This window comes from Schistocerca serialis, chromosome 6, assembly GCF_023864345.2.
Source record: "Schistocerca serialis cubense isolate TAMUIC-IGC-003099 chromosome 6, iqSchSeri2.2, whole genome shotgun sequence".
Taxonomy (NCBI): Eukaryota; Metazoa; Arthropoda; class Insecta; order Orthoptera; family Acrididae; genus Schistocerca; species Schistocerca serialis.
This window is the reverse complement of record NC_064643.1, coordinates 381,547,885-381,562,399: the sequence shown is the minus strand read 5'-3', so window position 1 is coordinate 381,562,399 and position 14,515 is coordinate 381,547,885.

Sequence of the window (14,515 nt, the reverse complement as noted above, 5' to 3'; positions counted from 1 at the left end):
GAACAGTTCCCAGATCGAAACTGAAGATGGCGTGTTGGTACACGTCGAATAGCACAGAGCATTATTGGTCTTTCCAACTGCTGTCTGAATTAGGGAATCCTGCTATTTAGGCTGTGTCAAAATAGGCGCAGTTAGTCTTGCGCTATGAAATTTGAACTTTGAATTCCGTCGCAGCAATGTTTTGTAAATTGCGAGCAATACGTGGAGATGAATAGATTCCACAAGATACACTTTCGAAACGATGGAGGAAGCTGTTCAAAGAATCGGTTACTGTAGCAAATGAAATCCTCTGTGACTAAAAAGCTCTTCTGCAGGATATACGTCAAGATGACTGATTAGAGTGAAAACGTTAGCGATAACAGCCAACTGCAACTTCGAATCATAACTGCAACTGGAACAGCAACTTATAATAATGGGTCTGTAGTGTAAACACGCTGGGTGTCAATTCTGTGATGGGTTTTGTCAGGCCTCACTTTGAGCACCATTTACCTAATGATAAACTTTTTCAGTTCCACGTTGAGGATTAATTGATAATTGTCAGGATTATTAAGTATAATAGCTGATATTTTAATAAATAACACATAGACTAATGTAAATGGAGTATATTCAAAAATTTTAATTTCGTCAAGTTACAGTTACGAAATCGTTAATATTTTTCGAGCACTATGATTAAAATAAGAATACAATAACAATCGAATTATAGTAATGAAATTCTCACAGTAGTTTCTTCAAGATTTGGTATGCTGCTCTTAAAGAGAGAAAATGTCGGCAGTCAGACTAAGTAGTCCTTCGTTATAAAGCATTCAACTGACGGTGCATGGCAGAGGGTTGACGCCGACAAACTTATTTATTTCTTTATTCGTCCTTAGACCAATCAGCACAATAGTGTCGGACATGTCAGAAAATTACAGAAATGATTTGTACATTTTATACATAAACACCATAGAGTAGGTTCGGGCGAGTGCAGGGGAAGGAGTGTGCCATTCCTTATCAATGTAATCATGCCAGCGTTCATCTTCGAACTTGAAATCAGTATGGTCCGATTGGATACGAACCATGCGCCTCCTGAATGTGAATCCAGTGCGTTAACACTGGTTTACGCAATGCGATCTGTACATGATTTGAAAGGAAACGACATACATATAGTATAAAAGGAGATTAAAACATGCATAAAACGTAAAATCAATGTTCTAGTAATACTTGAAACTTCGATAAGGGTAGTAGCCTTTTACAGCTAAAGATGGCATCATCTTTCGACAATGTTTAATCAGCCAGGGACATCAGTGGAATCTTGACATCAATGTGATAGTTATCCAAAAAAAATAAAAATATGGACTGAAGTACTCTGTATTTCTGATTGTAATCCTTAGCTGTGATAATAAATGAACGGTTGTAATGAAACTTGTACTGCCGTGATGTGAAAGCAGTGCTGCAATGTAATAATAATTAACTATCTTAATGTACAGGGAAGTCTTTCATACTGTAAAATTTAGGAATCTGACAGCAAGAACTTTGAACATTATAAACTGCGTGAATAATTAACTTCGATGTACAAAATTTGATCAAAAAAACTATCTCTCACTACCATAAGTTGACCCTGATTGAATAAATAAAAAAATCTTTAATTTTTCTCCATACCTCTATTCTGCGCAAAAATGGATAATGCGTTGCAGTACTGCTCTGTCTCGTGCGTCGCTATGCTAAAGCTGCAAGTTACTGTATCTGCACGGAGGCACTGGAGAGGTGCCGTGAGTTCTCTGTTAATTGCAAATCGAAGAATTTATCGAGCAAACTTGGTTGGATGATCCTTTAAAAAGAATTGTAAGAAAACGTTTGGTAAGAAAATGAAAAAGGTGCGCAAAACTGACAACACTATATTTTTTGTTCATTGAAAAGAAGTGCTCAAGGCAGATTTTAAATTTAATGAACTTCTCAACATCCATACAATACATTTCCCTATCTCTCAAATCTAACAACTTATAGTACAATAACCATGTTAGTTAGATGGCGCAACAATACTGGAAGACTGTAACATTATTATTGTATTTACCTGAGATTCCATTTGATTTCTTCCTTCACAAAGCAGTTTCATATTCATGTTGATTGAATAAAATGATGAAGTGAGACATTAAATTAGAATCACAATAGTGCCATAGCTTCCTCACTCTAACACTGCTTAACATTACCAGCCTAACTCTAACAAGTCTGAACTTCGACTGCCTCACTCTACCAGAGCTTAACATTGTCTGCTCCACTGCGCCCTCGCGCATCTCAGCGATCCTAGTTTAACTTCTGCGATGCAGTGCACAAAATCGCTGCTCGCTCCCCTCACAATCGAATGGAACACCAAAAATTCAGATACCAAAATTGTACATGACGCCTATCAAATTGAATCTTGGAGAGGGTCCCGAAAATGTCGAACAATGACAGGGTTCGAAGAGGAATACGACGCGGACAAGAAGCTTAGAAGATGTTATGGTAAATTACAGAGACAAAGAATGCATGTAGACTTATACATGTAAAGACATGGAACTGCAGTTTTCGAAAGACCATTAGTTTGTTCTCTGGTCTAAACATTATTCACACAATTGAATCATCGTCAGTATACAACCTTTATTTAATGATCGAAAATATTTTCGGACATTGGTCAGTAAATACAAAAACGTGATGTAGTATAGCTTAAGATCAATATTAAAAGTTGTTTCTAGTCACTCATTTACACCCATACAGTTTCTATGGCATTATTTTTGTCTTCAGTTTTTCCATGTTGACGTCTAGAGTCCTAACAGAATATCTCAAAAGCGCTATGAATGTTAATAACAGAAAAATTTTGGATGTCTTAGTTTTGAAACATCGACTAACCAGAAATAGCGTCTTAAGAAAACTACCTAAATTGATGTCATCGCTTGCTCAAGACTATGGTGGCACCCTTTCTTTAGTGATCGGGCCATCGTGGTTAAAAACTAACTTTTATCTTGATGGTACAAGCATTTTTGTAGAAGGACGCTACTGCTACCAAAACATTTACTGTAGATTCAAGTGTCTCCATCGATATTCAAATATAGGTCACTAATACTTCTTACTACAACTGAATAAAACATCTCATTTTCTCTTTTGTTATTTCTGTTTTCTTCTTTCAGTTGTGTCCCTTTCTTCAACTGATTTAAAATGTTTTTTATGATTTCCCTGCTGTATAGTCTGGCTAGCTGTATATACAGAAATAAAAAAAGGTTTCATGATTTCTGTTCCGAGAGTTCCGGAACCTTCACAGAAAATTGGAATAGAGATGAACGTAAACATCCTTTCCACACTTTTTATTGTTCATGAAAATCACACATTGCATGTTGTACCACCATAGAGGGAGACGTCCAGAGTCGGTGGTTAAGATTGCCGTACACACCGTAATCTCCAATACCCAGTAGCACGTCCTCTCGCATTGATGCATGCCTGTAATAGTCGTGGCATACTATCCACAAGTTCATCATGACACTATTAGTCCAGATTGCCCCACTCCTCAACGGCGATTCGGCGCAGATGCCTCAGAGGATTGGTGGGTCACGTCGTCGATAAACAGCCCTTCTCAATCTATTCCAGGCAGGTTCGAGAGGGTTCATGTCTGGAGAACATGCTGAGCACTCTCGTCGAATGATGTCGTTATCCTGAAGGAAGTCATTCACAAGATGGGCATGATGGGAGCGCGAATTGTCATCCATGAAGACAAATACCTCGCCAATATGATGCCGATATGGTTGCACTGTCGGTCGGAGGATGGCATTCACGTATCGTACAGCCGTTACGGCACCTTCCATGACCACCAGCGGCGTACGTCGGCCCCACATAATACCATCCCAAAACAGCAGTGAACCTCCACCTTGCTGCAGCCACTGGACAGTGTGTCTACGGTGTTCAGCCTGACCAGGTTACCTCCAAACACGTCTCCGACGATGGTAAGGTTGAAGGCATTTGCGTCAGTCATCGCTGAAGAGAAGGTGATGCCAGTCCTGAGCGGTCCATTCGGCACGTGGCTAGGCCCATCTGTACCGATCTGCATGGTGTCATGGTTGGAAAGGTGGACTTCGCCATTGACGTCGGGAGTGAAGTTGCGCATCATGCAGCCTATCGCGCACAGTTTGAATGGTAACACGACGTCCTGTGGCTGCACTAAAAGCGTTATTCAACATGGCGGTGTTGCTGTCAGTGTTCCTCCGAGCCATAGTCAATAGGTAGTGGTCATTCACTGCAGTAGTAGCCCTTGGCCGGCCTGAGCGAGGCATGTCATCGACACTTCCTGTCTCTCTGTATCTCCTCCATGTGCGAACAACATCGCTTTGGTTCACTTAGAGACGCCTCGACACTTCCCTTGTTGAGAGCCCTTCCTGGCACAAAGTAACAATGCGGACGTGATCTAACCGCGGTATTGACCGTCTAGACATTGTTGAACTACAGACAACACTAGCCTTGTACCTCTTTCCTGGTGGAATGACTAGAGCGGATCGGGTGTCTGACTCCCTCCTCCTAACAGGCGCCGCTCATGCATTGTTGTTTACATCTGTGGGCAGGTTTAATGACACCTCTGAATAGTCAAAGAGACTGCGTCTCTAATATAATATCCACAGTCAACGTCTATCTTCAGGAGTTGTGGGAACCAGGGTGATGCAAAACTTGTTTTAATTTGAGTTGTAGTAGTCGTTCAGTTTAGTTGTCTATAAGGCCAAGTGTTGATAGTGATAGATTTTTAGATAGCTATAACGTGTCAGTTGGTAGATGGCTTATTTTAGTACACTCTTGTAAGTCATTAATGACTAGAAGCGAGTTTTTTCTTCTATTTAGAGGTCGCTGTTGAAGTTAATAATGGAGAGTAACAGGCTTTCTTTTTATTCTGGAGTCATCTTTCATAATTCTGAGCAGAAGTAAACCTATAAACCGTCCACCCACATTAATGTGACCAGCTGTCAAGAAGCCTGATAACCACCTTTCGTAACACGGAACGTGCAGGAAGACAGTCAATGAGGTTCTGGAAGGTACCTACAGGGATGTGCAGCCATGCCGACAACCGTGCCGTGGCCAACGGCGCTGTGTTTCTCGACTGAGAATTCATGGCGACAGCAGCCCGATCATTGTGGTCACACAGATTTTCGATTGCGTTGAAATCCGGAGCTTTGATGGCCAGAGGAGTGCGGTAAAATCTTCGTACCACACACGTACACTGCGAGCTGTATAACACGTTGCATTGTCCTGTTGAATATAATCAAATGGTTCAAATGGCTCTGAGCACTATGGGACTTAACTTCTGAGGTCATCAGTCCCCTAGAACTAAGAACTACTTAAACCTAACTAACTTAAGGACATCACACACATCCGTGCCCGAGGCAGGATTCGAACCTGCGACCTTAGCGGTCACGCGGTTCCGGACTGAAGCGCCTAGAACCGCTTGGCCACTCCGGCCGGCTACATATAATCGTGATGAGGAGAAACATACTGCACGTAGGGGTGGACATGGTCCCAAATGATAGATGCTCACTTGTATTGATTCATTGTGCCTTCCAGAATAACGAGATCACCCAAGTAATGGCACGAAAACGTTCCTCAAAACATAACGCTTCCTCATGGATACATGTGTTTTCTTTCAAACGTTTCAGGCCTAATATGCCAACGGCCATCTGTCCGATGGAGCCTAATACGAATTTCATCTGGAAAGGCCACCGTTAGATAGCAGCATGGGTGCATGAACCTGGCGCCTGCTGCGGAGGCCCATACGCAGCAACGTTCGTTAAACGGTTGTTGAGGAGACGCGGTTGGTAGCCCCTTGGTTCATCTCGGCAGTCAGTTGCTCAGCAGTCGCACGTCTGTTCGCCCGTATACATATCTGCAGCCGCTGTACATTCCTGTCTTCTACGGCCCGTGGTTTACCACAGTTGCCACAGCGGAAAGCGAACTGTTAAAATATTTCACCGTTTAGGAAATGCTTCTACCTTTGGTCCGAAAGCCAATGATCGTGCCCCTTTGCGTGTCGGATAAAGCGCTCCCTTTCCGCACTACGGTAACGACTTAACTGTTTTACAGAGTCCTCGCGATACACCAATACTAGTGCTACCGCCTGCCGTTTGTGAGTGGTTACAGCACGTTGACATCAAACACAGCCGGTGGTCACATTAATGTCACTGGACCACGTATAATTTGTGGATGTATTTTAGCGTAAGGTCTCTTGCGTATTAATTGAGCCCATCATCACCTCGTGAACCCACTATCGATAATATGCTTCGCTCCATCATTTCTTCGCGCGTTGATCTAGCAACGAGTCGCATCTGTCATTGTTTACTGCCGCTGAGTTTACGACGAGTCTCTGTATGTATGTATATTTATACATATATGCGTACACCGTGCTATGTAGTAATATGATTCTGCTTTTCACTGTCATCGTAATTACTGTAAGTGTCGGATCAGCGGCACTTAATCTAAATTTAATTCTTAGGGTTACAGTTTTCAGCTGCATGTCTACAATATTAATAGCTCTTTCATTTAATATTATCAGTTTCATGGATTTGTAAATTTTTCTTTCAGAATTATGGAAGGTATCCTAATTACGGTTAGCGGCTAGCCGTAATTAGGATACCTAGCCGCTAGCCAGAGATTGTGTGTCTTCATAATAGTTTACTGGTTATATTTTATTTGTATCCACGCTTTGTAGAATTACAGCATCTTATCAGGCGGTGTTCACGTCAAGAATGTTGAGGACAGAGTCTAGTGGCTTATTGTACGAGAGCATGCTTAAAAGTAATACCTTCCATTTCTTTATGCATAAATGGAAATGAGCGTTTGGCGTCATTGGCCGGGAGGCCCCTTGCGGGGCAGGTCTTACTACATTCGACGCCGCATTGGGCGCCCCGCGCGCCGGATGAGCACGAAATGATAAAGACAACATAACACCCAGTCACTGAGCGGAGAAAATCTCCGACCCAACCAGGAGTCGAACCCGGGTCCATAGGACGGCAATCCGTCACGCTGACCACTCAGCTATCGGGGCGGACAATTCTTTATGTGAAAACACCTAACGTTTTTCAAATAAAACAAACTTTATTAGCATTCTACCTCTGAACTCTTCAAGTCTACATATTTATTTCTCAACATAGTCAACCTGGCGACCAACTTATTGGTACTGTCACCGTGAATTGTTTGCGTTTGTTGACAGGGCTGAAACTTGATCTCTGCTTGCACCTCTTTATTACTGTCAAAGTAAAGGACTTGAAGGAGTTCATTAAGTTTTGGCAACAGATGAAAACTGGGGCTTGGGGCAGTATGGAGGATGATCGGTGGCAGTGAACCCAAGGCGTCGGATCGTTGCAGATGTCGCAGCGCTCGTGTCTGGCACTGTCTTGCCTTGTGTGGAAGGAAACTCCGAATTGGAAACCCGATTGCAGTACGCAGTTCCTCAAGCGCCGACATAGGTCCGTTACACACCCCCGTGCTACACGCAGAGGGCTACAAATATGTAGACATGAAGAGTAAATATATATAATCCTAATAAAGTTTGTTTTATTTGAAAAGCCGTTAGAGTTTTCACACGGAAAATTTGGAGGCATTACCTTTCAGCACGCTGTCGACAATTGGGCGCATAGTTCGTGGTTTATAAATTACCTTAGTCCCTTTGAGCAGGTCATTCTAATCCTTACATATTTGTATTAAGCTAGAGGGCAAGAGAATACTGCAAATTATATAGTTTCTTGCAAGAGCTGCACTGATTTGTAGTCAAATAAGTTAATTAATTTTTCTGTGTATATAAATGGACCTTAACTGACACTTTCACTCCCAGCTCCTCGCTCTCTTTCATTATTGTTGCTCATTGTGAGATACCCTCAATGTGTTTCAGTTGTATGAATGGAAGCCAGAAATTACTTCTTTTGCAATTGAAACTGAGGGAAGACGCTTAAATTAGTATATGTTCTGAAGTAGTAATGAGTTATTCAATAAGGGAAATGCAGTACTTGAGGACTGCTAAGGAACAACTGACACTTGCTAAGCCACAACTACCAATCGCTAGGGAACAATCGACAAGCTACTGACGCACTCAGTGATACGAGAAGGGAATGCAGAGGGCGGGACGTGTTAACTGCAGCGAAACCTCAGGAAAAAAGCTCTTTATGCATTCGCCACTTCATGCAGTACGATGAATGACGAAGGCTATTGTCGGACCGATTAGTGCGACTACTGACGGCGTAAATGCTACACGAAAGCGTGCCAGTGCTCATCGACGGACCACCACACCGCTTGAGCATTGATATGTAGAACAGACATCTAACTCCTAGGCAATTCGCTGCATACTTTGCGACCCCTACCGGTATAAGTGGCCGTGCCAGAACCATTTCGTGTGAGTTAAGTCAATCTGGTTTGTGTGCTCGGAAGCCTGTTAAATGCAACCTACTTCAACCACGCTATCGCCGAGAAAGAGTTCATTAGTGTACGTAGCGACCATGGTGGTTGGAGTCAGCAAGAGTGGTTCTACCGTATCTTCCTTCGCCGTCGGCGTTGTCGTGGTTACCGTGAGACACCGTTATACCAAGAGGAAAGGCGCGTCGATCTTAGAGCATGAGATATGATGACCTTAAGCCATTGACAACACACAGCGGTCACGGTAGCACCTGATTCCAGAATAGCTGCAGTAGTTAGGATCTATGAACTATCCCCTGTTGACCAGGTCCCCAAAACTTAACTCGTAACCAGATCCCTTCAAAGCAAATTGTCATAAGAATCGTCTATAATAGCTTCGTACAACGAGAATAAATGTTACGGTTTATGGAATAATAACAGATACGACCAAACTGTCTTGTCTCTTCTGCTTTATTTAACATAACTTCGTTCACAGTTTCATTTCGCATTCACCACTCATTCACCGAAACCCTTTGATGAACAGTTTTGGTTGCTTAACACCAACAGTCAATGATAATGATACAGCTTTTCTCCTTTTTATAAATTGAAGCCCGCTCTCCGTGATATAATTTTAAAAAACCAGTCTCAATACCGCGTCCCTCGTGAGATGCGAATAGACTTATCCCGGAATTGTGAGTCTGATTATACACTGTAGCTATTTAAAATTCGGCCCTATATTTTTCACAACGCACAATTAGCACTTCGTTACTTGTTTTTTTTTTTTTCTTCTAAGAGTAAACGGAAAAAAAGACGCCGTATCATCGGCTTAGTCGATATAAAGCAAAACACCTTAATATGCCCAATTTTAACTATTCTTATAGGATCGGCTACCTTACTCATTAATTTATTACATATTATTTCCAATAACGCTAAACAGGTATCGCCGTTATATTTTAATTGTATTCGAAAGCATGTTACTACTATTATGACCGACCAAATCGTAACAAATCGCGCGGCGTGCGTTTTTAACGATAACTTTACGCTATTCAAGTTCCGTTACAGCTGTCTTGATTCGTAATGTTACATGGACTAGAGTGATGTTCTCTGACGAATCGCACTTCAGTCTGACAAATAATTCTGGCCACCCGTTACTGCGAAGGGAGAGTGAGGGGGGGGGGAAGGGGGAAGTGGGAGGGAGAGGACCACGTTACACACGAGAAAACGTTTACGTGGTCACCGGCATGGTTTAGGCGTTATGGTATGGGCAGGCATCATGCACGATGGCCGACACCACTGCATATTTTTGCGCGACGTACCGTTGCAGCGATGCGGTACAGCAGGCAGATTATTCTGGATTATATCCGTCTGTTTGGCGGTACAGCGGATCCGTACTTCCTCTTTACGGACGGTAATTCCTACCTACACAGGATCGTTGATATGTCGTACACACTGGATAAGTGAGAATATTGAACTACGGAATGGCCAGCGTATTCACCAGACCTAAACCCTACAGAACATGCCTTAGAGTTCACTGACGGACTTATTTCTCAATGAACGTCCCCTGTCCGAACAATGGAAGAAGTAAAAACGACTTTGAGAAATGAGTGGATCAGTATCCCCGAAGCCAGCACAAGCAGGAGGTGCAAAATTTACATCAGTGTCTGAGAAGAGGCTGTTCCTGGCTGAGAGTCCGTTAGTTACCTTTACGTTGAGAGTCTGAAATTTTATTTGTGTCCGTAATCATCCTGTCCAATGTGATGACATGTGTACCATTTTTCGTACAAGTATACCACTCCATCTCTGTTACGTACGTAATGTCGTCCATCATTGCGTGTGATTATTCCTATCCAACAATTACTGTGTTCCTCAGCAAGTGCCAGTCAGTGTATTGATTATAAGCCCAGGCTTGCACAGGCTCCACTCTAACTTCGTTCCACCCTAATCAATACAAGACAGGAAGTTAGGTATATCTGCAAGACTTTCGTTAGAATTCAGCCACCGACGCTGTTCATGAGGGAGTACGTGTAGAAGGCAATGAGGCTCTCTCTCTTGGGCAGCCACCGCGCAATCTACTACTGCTAGCCGGCCGAGGTCTCGGCAGTAGTTCGAGCCTCTCGCCCTCAGATGGTGTGAAGTGACAACTATTCCTGAAAAAGCGGTAAGCGTTTACTTCTCACGTTAATGTCATTCATTAAGGGACAAAGGAGAGAAAGAGGATAATGCTCGCGGAACAAGGATGACGAGGAAGATGCTCGACGAGACTAGAGGTGAACACAGAATTCGATACGTGGTGATTTCCAAAGACGTCTTATGACTGGTGATCAGGACATCTGCAATGAAGAAAGTACGTCCACTTCCTTCACTCTTCATGCTAATGTATTGGGACGTGTAAGACTCGACTGTGCAGCGGCCATGTTTCTCAGCGCTGAGAAGAGGGCCCCTTTGACGATATCGAGCAGAACGGTCCGACCGCTTCACAAGTGCGTTATAAAGGAAAAAAGAAGAAATTAAAGATCAAAAAAAGAAGAAACGAGATAAAAGAGTGTGCGTAGGCAGAGGGGAAAATTGTGGACAGGAAAGAGTTGGCGGCGACAGCCCGGTCCGTTCGGCGGGCACCCCTAAAGAGGACAGCTGCGTTTGAGGCGCGGACGTGTCTGTGAGGGGCTGGCCGGGGCGGGGCGGATGGACCGTCGGCAACCGGAGGCCCGTAATTAGCGGCTACCAGAGGCGGCGGCCTCAAAAGCGGAGTGGAGAGGGCCGCACCGCAGAGGGCGGCACTGCGCCGGCGGCCTTTTCAAGGCGCCGCTGCCCCCGGATTTGGCGGCTCTGCTCCACTCTGCGCTTCTGTTGTCAGGGCCGTCCCACTTGTCGCGCGGCACACAGTAAGCCTGACAGGTCGCGGCGCTGAAAAGCTGGACCAACCAGCCGCTCCGTGCCCACTGCTTTGGCCGCGGAACCTGTACCAAACTCTGGCGGTTGCTGAAGCTCCAACTTCGCTACTAGTTAGTTACGGCCCGCCGAAAGCCAGATGTCGCACAGATACTTACTCACTGTGGTGGGTATCCCACTATCAGAGGTATTATCAAGTAAACTACGGGTAGTGTAAGGTTATGAACAGCTTGCTCATAAAGCAGACAACATTTTTAAAAGTAGGCACTACAGGAAGCCAGTAGGTGGGATGGAAGAGAAGTAATGTACAGGATGAAGGAATAGAAACTTCACTGATGATTCTGCAATTCTGTTAGACACGACAAAGGACCTGAAAGAGGTTGAATGGAATTGATAGTGGAACAAAAATGGAAAATATTGTTATTACGAGACAAATCTAAAAGTTCATCTCGTTCGTCCATCACTCTGATGTTGACTGCCGCAGCTGAGGTCTCGAACTGTCTCTGAAATCTTGCATGCACATTCACTATATTAACTTCATTGTGAAGGTGCTGTAGCTCTGAGGCAGAGGCGGGGGTCCTCTGGAGCGCCTCCTATACGTCGTAGTGAGTTGCTGGAAGCGCTATCTAATGTGTGTGTAATCGATTCGAGTCACCGACTTTTCTGTGACACAGTGATCTCTAGACGATATCACAAATTCGATAATATGGAAGTGGACTATTGTGATGGATTTTTCCATGGGAAAACAAAATATGATTCAACACTCTCTTATGTCTGAGTAGCACTAGCTCCCAGCTCACAGGTGCTCACATTTGACCATAGATCAAACATTAAACATTAAATCTAAAGGCTTAGTTAAAAAAGATTTCTCAATAGGTCTGAGGACAGTGTAACGCAAAACAAAAAACTGAAACCAGTAAAACGTTCAGTGCTCGATGCACAGTTAACAAAGATTTGAGGAGGTAATAGACAATTTTTCCACGGATAATATTTCATCTGAACATAGTATTCAATTATTTTAAACACTGCAAAATTCTTATTGGAACAGACCTATCCTAGGAATTGCCCAAGCGCGTGAGGTGGCATATTCACCCCAAAACGAGAAGAATGATTACAGATGTTTTAAACACTGTACCAGAAATGACTAAGTGATAGGAAACAAGAACATAAACAATGTCTTTTTTTCTGTTGACAGTGCAGTAGCATACAGGGAGTAGGGGGACAACAGGTGTACAGCCCCAATGTACCGGTATCCAAGATGGCGGCCATGACATCAGTTGATGCCACAAATACTGTTTTCCAATATGGCGGCTTTCTGTGGGAAAGAGCCACCCCGTCCTACCATACCCCCTGGCATTAAGTTCAAATTCCATCAGGACAACGAAACACACCACGGCTACCTCAACTAACACAAGTAACTGGCAGGAAAAAATGGCACTTGAGCTACCTCCACATACCTAAATCACCCAACCACCACTTCTTCCAAGGAACTGGCAGGAATCGGACTTGGCCTGTGCTGGACATGTCTTTATTTAAACAATTAGATGCAGCACCAACAACTTGTGTGTTCGCTACAGGGTCCAGAGTCCAACTGACGTAGTACACACTACTACCACCAGAGGGAACTGTCATCCCTTCTGTGACATAATGCAAGATGGTGGTCTTGAGGAGGAAAAATGGCGTGAAAAAGACTCAACTGGTGTTGGGCTACTGAAGAGAGGAAGGAGTGTACTTTATTTACTTTCGGAGCAATTTATTTAGGGACGGATTCCCCATAGTTTATTTATTACACTGATACAAACGCATGCGCTGGCATGCTTGGAGACGTAATTCACAACGCAAACTAGTCGTAAATTAACGAAATAATGCATGTTAAACGCTCTGCAGACACACTCACTAATTCTAAACTGTCCAAATAATGCGCCGCACAGCATGCAGACACGCAAACGTCTCGTAAATTATCAAAATAATTCAGTACACTGATGTACAGACTCGAAATCAACTCGTATATTACAGAAATAATGCATATATAACGCTCTGCCAACACGCTCACAACGCTTAAACAGCCAAAAATAATGCATTGCACAAACACTCAGAACACATAAAAAATGCTTTTGAACTATAGTCAATTGTGATATATCAGAGTGCTCAACACACGCGTGCATTGTCACTGCTGCGAGCCAACGCCACTGATGAGCCACTCACTGGTGTCCGTTCGGGATCTGCTAGGATGAGGCGGCGGCATCCCTTTCATACTTGACACATGAGAAATTCCTGTCAAAAATACATGTTCACCTAGGTACCGTCGCTGACGTGATGACACATAGCTGCTGTGTGGGTCCAGCGCTGAGACAGATGTGTGCATAGCAGTTAAAAGGTTCACAATGTTATACTGACATCACAGGTCGCACTATAGAAATATGTTCGACTGCGATCCTAACTAGACAGCCTGCTCATCACTGAATTTATCCGTCAAATTGCTGCCGCTGTGGGAGCACTGGCCACCATTGTTTTCTGCAGTCGTGACTTTCATGGGCACAAAAATAATTTTCTTTCTTACAGATCGCCATATTGCACTGACAGTTGAACACTGCAAAAGAGCTCTCCATATCATCAAATATGGAAATACTCTTACTCAATTACACTTCTCATCCAGTGTGGGTCGTGTGTTATGGTAACAGCAGTAACAACATGATTGTTGACTGGTTTTCTGCGAGAGGTCGTGGATCAGAACGTGTTAATGTCAGTTTAGAACCTGACACATACCTTGAAGTCCTGGCGGAAAAACAATATGTTTGGCAGTGTACAAAGCATGTTAGAGCAGAAAGAAAACAATGTTTCAAACAACGAGACAGGGTCACAGGGCATGTCTCTTGCGACTTACAGTATAGTCTGCAGGATACGATCATCTTTCTACAGTACAGGTGATGGAACTTTAAACTGGTCTGGGCAATTGAACAATACCCGCGTATTGAAGTTAGTGGAGCTTTTATCATTCGTAATTTTTCTGTGTTGGATGGTATAGAACGACGAAGATAGCATGTAAGGAAGATAGATGGAATGGACGCAGATCTGTAGTACTTGTATGTAGTTTGGGGATGCACCACAGTCCAGTAGCAAAAATCATTTTCCTTGTACCAGTTCCCATTTCTATCGATCGATGAAAACACAGTCCTGTCGCAGTAAAGCAGATTTGCCTGTTTCTACATGGGTTGCTGAAGGGGGTACATATATTCTCCTCTGACTCCTAATCAGTTCCGAC